Here is an 8307-nt window from a genome sequence, read left to right on the forward strand (position 1 = left end):
CAATAAAATCCAGGCCTGTGGACTTTCCTCTCCTGAAACCCCAAAATCCACAGCTTTGGGTCCCTCCTGACTCTGAGACCCCAAATCCAAAGCTCAGGCACTGCCCTATGCAAATCTTCCAAAGCCTTCACTTCTGCATTTATCCACTGCCCCTTCCTAAATCCAGACCCTTGGAGTACCCCCTCCTCAGGTGCCACAATATAGTGTGGAGGCCAATTCCTTGTTAATCTGCCCTGAGATGCCTTGTCTCCTCCCTCCTCGCTGTGTCCCAGGCTAGGAGGGGTGCATGGTGTAGGGCTTACGGGGTGAAATGACACAGTTGCATAATCAACCGAAGTCCACCCTTCTCTTTCCGGTAGCATAAAGGCAAAGCACCCCAGCCATTGCCATCTGACTATCACTCTCACTGCCACCATGCTCGCCTCCGGGCTGCTTCTGGTGGCCTTGCTGGCTGCCTGACTGCGATGGTATTGCTGCCTGTCTGGCAGCAGAGGAAGATCTGGGGGAAGCTTCTCCAGGACCTACCCCACTGCCCTTCCTTGGGAACTACCTGCAGCTGAACACAGAGCAGATATACGACTCCCTCATGAAGGTGTCACAAGGCAGGGACATGGGTGGAAGGGGATGGGGGGCTTCTCAGTATGGCTGTGGCTTCAAAGCAAGGGTTTGACCAGGTTGGACCAGAGGTTTAAGAAAGGGAAGTTTTGAAGGTTCAGCCTCAGAGTGCCAGCCAGGAAAGACCAGGGCTTGACACGCCCAGTCCCCTGACCGGGGAAATGCATCCCAGTAGGTGATGTCTCGGTGCTGGGCCCATTCAGAGCAGAGGCTGCTCCTGTAACCACTCCCACCCACATCCACCAGATCAGTGAGCGCTATGGGCCCGTGTTCACCGTTCACCTGGGGCCCCGGCGGGTCGTGGTGCTGTGCGGATATGATGCCGTAAAGGAGGCCCTGGTGGACCAGGCTGAGGAATTCAGTGGGCGAGGCGAGCAGGCCACCTTCGACCGGCTCTTCAAAGGCTATGGTAAGAGGGACACTGGATGGAGGAATGTGGTCAGGCAGACTGCATGGCCTCAGTTTCCCCACTCACCTGCCCACTAGAGCCTGTGGCAAAGCCCTTAGTCTGCTGTCTCCTCATAAACGATCATTGTTGTCTCTGTCACTCACCTGTCTCAGTGTCCACGTCCCGATTTCTCCCTGCCTCTCTCTGCCCCTGTCTCCCTGTCCTCTCACAGATGTCCCTTCCTTCCCCTACGCCTCCATCTCCTACAACCTTTGGGGATTTCTTTTTTCAAACCCTTGTCCTCTATCTCTGTTTGTCTTTTTGTCATTCTCAGCTTCTGTGCTTCTCCACGTTTCTGTCTCTCCTCCTGCCCTCCCTTTCTCCTTCCTCTGTCTTACAATCTCACTTGATTCCTGCTTCGAAATCCCCATGCCTCCACCTCCTGGTAACGATCTCTTGTCTTTCCAGCGCCTCTCTGTTTCTCCCTAGTTTTCTCTCTTCTCCAGCTCACTTTTAGAATCCTTCACCATTTTTACTTCCACCTCCCAGATCTCCACATATCTCACCTCCTCTCCCTCCGTCCTCCACCCTCTTTCTATCCTTCTCCCTCCTTCCTGTCCTCCTCCATTGAGTGTCCCCATCCCTGTCTGTGCATCTGTCTTGCCTCGGCCTCTGCCTTCTGATTTTCTTCCCTCGCTCCCTGTCTCTCTGCACAACCCCACAGCCACCCTGCCCTTCGAAGCCCCTTGGAACTGTTGGAACTGGTCTGGGGCCTGCCCCGGCCGCTCTCTGACCTCCTGCACCCCTGCGCTCACCTTCCAGGTGTGGCGTTCAGCAATGACCAGCACGCCAAGCAGCTGTGGTGCTTCTGCATCACCACGCTGCGGGACTTTGGCGTGGGCAAGCGAGGCATTGAGGAGAGCATCCAGGAGGAGGCGGGCTTCCTCACTGAGGCATTCAGAGGCACGCGCGGTGAGCAGAAGGGACCCCAGAGTACTAAGGGACGAGAAGGAAAACGCCAGGAACCTCGCGTTCTGGCCGGGCATGGGGACTAGGTTGGGGAAAGGCTTCTGTGTTTCCTGCTCTGGATTCTGGAGCTGGGAACTTGGCCCATCACAGCAGTTCCCTTCTCAGACTGGCATCAGCCCACCAAGTTCACTCTCTCCCTCCAATTCCCATCTCTCCCTCAACCCCCCCCACCCCGCAGGCGCCATCATCGATCCCACCTTCTTCCTGAGCCGAACAGTCTCCGATGTCATCAAGCCCATTGTCTTTGGGGACCGCTTTGACTATGAGAACAAAGAGCTGCTGTCACTGCTGCGTATGATGAAGGGCAGCCTTGCGTTCACAGCTACATCCACAGGACAGGTAAACTGTCCTGACAGTGTCCCCTCAAGGTCAGCCCCCAATCTTCAGAACTGAACAGTTACATCACAGCCCAGCATGGGTGCCCACTACTCAGTCTGCAAGAACACCTGAATATATCAACACATGTTACCCCCAAAAAACAAAGTCTGCAAGCATAATACATACCTTAAACTTCGTCTCTCACCTGGGCAGGTATTCTCATCCCAAGTTACCTTATTATCTAACAGCAGATGCTCCCTATTCAGTCCTTCTGAAAATCTTAATGCATGGAAAAGTGACCACCTTAACCAACCTCATGAATACCTGAACACCTAGTGCTACCAAATCCAGAACACTAAAATCATTTCACATCTACACGGGTTTCCAAAACCAGCCCACTGGAACATCTAGACAAGTGCCCTCTACTCGACCCACCTAAGTACCTGAACACCTGGACAGGTACCATAACCAACACCCCTAAACACTTAAATATCTGGACAGATTGCTTCCCGAACACCCAAATAAGTGTTTCCCACTGCACCTGCCCAAACACCTTACAGAGGTGAATGCTTAAACACCTGAACAGGTATCCCCTCCCACTTGAACATCTGAACACCAACCCCACTTTAATACCTGAACTCCTGTACAAAAGCCACCAATGTAGATCCAATAATTATCTGGATACCTGTTTCTAACCAAGCCCCCCTGAATGCCTAAACACCTAGGCAGGTGACCTGTCCACCATACCAGTCCTACCTCAAGAGGTATACACCTTCGAACTCAACCTCATATGAATATGTGAACACCTAGATGTGTGCCCCAATCCAGCCTCACTTAAATATCTAAAACCTAGACATGTGACCCAATCATCTCACCTAACAGTGAGAGTTAGGTGAGACAGTGGCTATGACACATAACCCATATGAAGACTCATATATATGTTCCCATCCAGACCCACCTACATTCCTAGAAATTTGCACAGGTGCCTTTAACCCAGTGCCTTCATTGCCCTGAGACAGGTTCCATTTCCTTCACATCCTACCCACTGACTGCTGTCTTTCCTTTCCCTTCCTCTCTCCCCACCCCTAGCTCTATGAGATGTTCTATTCAGTGATGAACCACCTGCCAGGACCACAGCAACAGGTCTTTAAGGAGCTGCAAGGGCTGGAAGACTTCATAGCCAAGAAGGTGGAGCACAACCAGCGCACACTGGATCCCAACTCCCCACGGGACTTCATCGACTCCTTTCTCATCCGCATGCAGGAGGTACACCCCAGCAGCCAGTGTGGGGAGGTCCAAAGTCCAGCAGTGGGAAATAAGACTGGGGAGACGGGGAAACAACAGAGACCCATCCAAATAAGCCCCATCGTAACAATCTTCACAATCCCCGCGGTTACAGTAACCATCGCTGTTCCATCTTCTGAGCCCTTGCCCACAAGCAGAACTTGTGCATGTGAATCACAGTAGCAAGCGCTTCTAGGGCACTACTATGCACCAGGCACTGCGTTAAGTGCTTTAAGATATTCACCTGTTTCTCACTCACAGCAGCTCTTGAAAGAGGTTCTATCATGTCCCAATTTTACAAATGAGGTAACGGGCTGAGAGAGTGTAAGTGGCTTATTTGAGGTCACACAGTGAGGAGAGAGACCCTGGTCTCTCTGACTCTAAGCCTGGTGCTTTTAGCCACCACGCTCTCTCAACTTTCATACCCTGGTTACAGATACACCCGTGGAGACAGGTGACCTGGCTTTGCTGTGTGACATTGGAGGAACCCTACCTCCTTCTACATGTCAGTCTCCAATCTGCGAAGAAAGGTGGGAGGGCTTTATGGAGTCTGAAGTTCAGGGTTAAAGGATCAAGGGAAGGGATTCCTCCCTAGTAAGCTCCAAGGTTTAGGGAAGAAATAGGAAGCTGTTGCTGGAAACTCTGTGTGTGCATGTCAGAAAATCTATCTCTTTTTAACTCTCTCTCACTCACTCTATCCTGCCATCTCTGTCCTTCTTTCTCCTGCTGTCTTTATCCCTCTCTTTCTAAATATTCCTACCATGTAAAAAGTACAGCCTAGCCGGGTGCAGGAGGCATCGCTTGAGCCCAGGAGTTTAAATCTGGCTTGGGAAACATAATGAGACATTGTCTCTGTTAAAAAAAGAAAAGTGACAACTAAACTGATAATTAAAGGTCAGATAGCCAGGCAAAGAACATGACCATTTTGGACAGAGCCAGCAGCTGGGGCAAAGGCTGAAAACTGGAGAGAGCCTGGAGGATGTGGGGTCCCTTTCACTCCCTTGATCTGTATCTAAGAGAGGTAGGTCCATAGAAAAAGCACCAGAAGGGTCCCCAGGGCATGGGGACTAAGCTCAGCCTAAAGCTCTCTCCCCCTGCAGGAGAAGAAGAACCCAAACACGGCGTTCTGCATGAAGAACCTGGTGCTGACCACGCTGAACCTCTTCTTCGCGGGCACCGAGACCTTCAGCATGACCCTACGCTATGGCTTCCTGCTGCTCATGAAACACCCAGATGTGGAGGGTAAGGCTAGAGGGGGAGGAAAGTAGAGGACCACAGATCCCCAAAACTGCTCTGAGCCTGGCACAGTGTCCCCACCCCTCCCAGATCCCTGGACCCTCAGACACACCTTGCTCTCTAGAGACAGGGCAATAGTCAGCTGATAGGCATCAGCTGAGTCTCACTAGCCGCTAGAATTGCTACTAATTGGTAAATCACTCCAGTGCTAAGTCCTCTGAGTGATCACTGCCTGCTCCTCCAGATCATCACCTAAGATTCCTATTTTGCATGTACCCCATGATTTTGGCATGACTGGGTTAACAGTACCTTGCTCCAAAATGCATATGACCAAGGTCTATTTTGAATGCTCTACATTCATGGCATGCATAGATCCATGTAATCCATCACATTTTACCTATTTGGACTATCCTTCCCTGCTCTGACACCCCTGGACACCTAAGCACATTCCTCCTCCTCCCCCAGCCAAGGTCCATGAGGAGATTGACCGGGTGATTGGCAAGAACCAGCATCCCAGGTATCAGGACCAGGCCAAAATGTCTTACACGGAGGCAGTGATCCACGAAATCTAAAGATTTGGAGACCTAAGCCCCATGGGCCTGGCCTGCAGGGTCACCAAGAACACCAAATTTCAGGACATCTTCCTCCCCAAAGTACTGTCCCACATAGTCTAGAGGGACCTCCAACCCACTCCCTGTGGCCTCAGCACCCCATCCCCATGAGAAGTTCTCCAACCCCTGTTCCAGTCCCTCCATCAAAGTCTTCCCCAACCATCATGTCCTTTCAACATTCCCACTCAGAGGCTCCTGAATCCCATGTCTCCCCCAGACTTTTTGCCTCAGAGGAATCAACCCCATGTCCCCAAACTTCCTGTCTTAGGGACATGAACCTTATTTGCCCAAAAGCCCCTCCCTTAGAGGACCCCAGCTCCCATCCCTCCCATTTCTCTTCCCCTTGGGCACCCAAACTCCCTCCTTTGTCCCCTATATACTTTCAGCACACCAATCCCTCAACCCGCCTTAACAAATACACCTTCCTCCTCCCTACTAGGGCACCGAAGTGTTCCCTATGCTGGGCTCTGTGCTCGCAGACTCCAAGTTCTTCTCCAAACCCCGAGATTTTAATCCCCAGCATTTCCTGGATGAGAAGGGGCAGTTTAAGAAGAGTGACACTTTTGTGCCCTTCTCCATTGGTAAGAGATGCAGGCCACTGTTCACACCAACAGGGGCCTCCCTCGCCCCCTCACTGAGCTGTAGCCTCGAATCTTTCTCCAGCCTGGACACTTCTCTTAGAATCTACCCTTGAGCCAACCAGCTGATGCTCCCATAACTACCAAGCACCAAGTACCTGCACCCAGGCAAAAGGGAAGGTATGGGGAAAATCAAGGCCCATAGTAAATGAGAGTTGTCCAAGATCATGCTGAAAATTTTTCAGATCTCTGGAAAGGAGATGACAGCACAACAGCCACATTTGAGAGTGTATTTGGCAGCAAAGGCCATCTAAACCTCCCAATGCTGCAGCCTGGCATAGATCACCCCATGTCATGTACAAAGGAAACAGGCTGAGAGAGGTTTAGAGCCTCCTCTGAAACTCTCCCTGGGAGAACGCCACTGGAGGTTAGTAGTGGGGTGAGGAGGCAGTGAGAGTGGGCTTCGCCTCTTCCCCTCCCACGTCTCCTCTTCAGGAAAACGGTCCTGTTTAGGAGAAGGCCTGGCTTGAATAGAGCTCTTTCTCTTCCTCACAACCATCATGCAGAACTTCTGCTTCAAGTCCCTGTAGTCGCCTGAGGACATCGAGGTATCCCCCAAGCACGTGGGCTTAACTAGGATCCCACCATACTATACCATGAGCTTCCTGCCTCGCTGAGGGAGGGCTGTGTGGGGGCGGGGCTCATGGGCAGGCCTAAAGGAAGGGGTGGGGCAGGGGAGGGAAGGGGTAAGGCAGGGGCGGGGGTAGTAGGAGGGGCGGGGTCATGGAAAGGCGGCTGGGGAAAGGAAGGCCAGGTGGATTGAAGGAGGAAGGGATACGGAACGGAGTCATTTCACCCTGATAGATGCTTCAGTGCTGGGATCAGAGGAAGGGAAGACTTACAGTGTGATACCAATGATAATAATAGCAGGTTCTCCGTGTAAGCTCCGTGCTAAAGGTGTTACACGTTCACTTCGCTAAATGCTCACAAACGTAGGCGAAGGGGAACAGTGTTCATGCCCATTTTACACATGACAAAGCTGAGGCTCAGAGGTCTCACGGAATAGAAGTGCCCAGGAAGTCCTTGAACACAGATCTGTGCCCACAGCTCTTTGGGCAGATTAGGAAAAGGCACCCTTTTCTCAAGTTAACAACTTGGTATATTATCACACAACCTGAAAAGTCCCGTCCCTCGCCCACATTCTTGTCCACTCATTTTTGAGTCACAAATTCATTATCTTTTATCATCAGCCTTGAACATCAGAGAGAGCATTGTCTGTGCCCCTACCAGGTAAGGCCATTGGGTCCCATTCAGAGTCATTCCAGGGACAGGAATTATATCTCTTAATGAAAGGGGTGATGGAGAGAAACACTTTCAGGGAATGCTGGGAGAACTTTGGATTAGGACATGGCCATGTGTATGTGTGTGACTTTGCATGTGGGCATGGAAGTATATATTCATGTTCTCCTGAGTGTACACATATGCAGAAAATGAGCACATTTTCTGCTATGTGTTTCTGAATGCGGGGCTCTCACTGATGGATGTGGGGACACAGCTAACAGTTTCAGAATCACCTGTCTACTGTCAAACAAGGTAGCGTATGTCCCCTTAGAAGCTTTCACAAAAAAAGTAACTCAAAATGTATTGTAGACCTAAAGGTAAAATATAAAACCTCTAAATGATGACAGGAGAAAATTGAGGTAATTTTGGATGTGGTGACGATTTGTTAGATACAATACTCAAAGCAGGGTGTATGAGAGAAACACTAAGTCCTATTTCATCCAAATTAAATAACTTCTCTTCTGCAAAAGACATTGTCCAGACAATGAAAATACAAGCCACAGAGGGGGGACAATATTTGCAAGGCACATTTCTGATAAAGAACTTGTATTCCAAGTATACAAAGAACAGTTAAAATTCAACAATAGAATAAAAACAACCAAATTTAAAAATGAACAGACACCTCACCAAAGAAGATATACACATAGCAAGTAAGCATACGAAAAGATGCTCCATGTCATATGTCACTAGAAATTTCAAACTAAAATAATAAAGAGATAACTGGTACGCACACCTATTAGAATGGCTAAAATCCAAACAATGACAACACCAAATTCTAACAAGGAAGTGAAGCAACAGGAATGCTCATTCATTGCTGGCAGGAATGCAAAATGGTACAGCCACTTTGGAAAACATATTGGCAGTTTCTTACAAAGCTAAACATATCCTTGCCAATGATCCAACTATC

The 8307-nt window shown here is 50.0% G+C and overlaps 1 pseudogene; it reads left to right on the forward strand.

Moving 5' to 3' along the window:
• Window positions 1–414: 414 nt before the first annotated feature.
• On the forward strand, window positions 415–6736 carry LOC105820523 (annotated as a pseudogene).
• The last annotated feature ends 1571 nt before the right edge of the window (window positions 6737–8307 follow it).

The sequence above is a fragment of the Propithecus coquereli genome, unplaced genomic scaffold (genome assembly GCF_000956105.1).
Source record: "Propithecus coquereli isolate 6110/MARCELLA unplaced genomic scaffold, Pcoq_1.0 Scaffold53, whole genome shotgun sequence".
Lineage (NCBI taxonomy): Eukaryota > Metazoa > Chordata > Mammalia > Primates > Indriidae > Propithecus > Propithecus coquereli.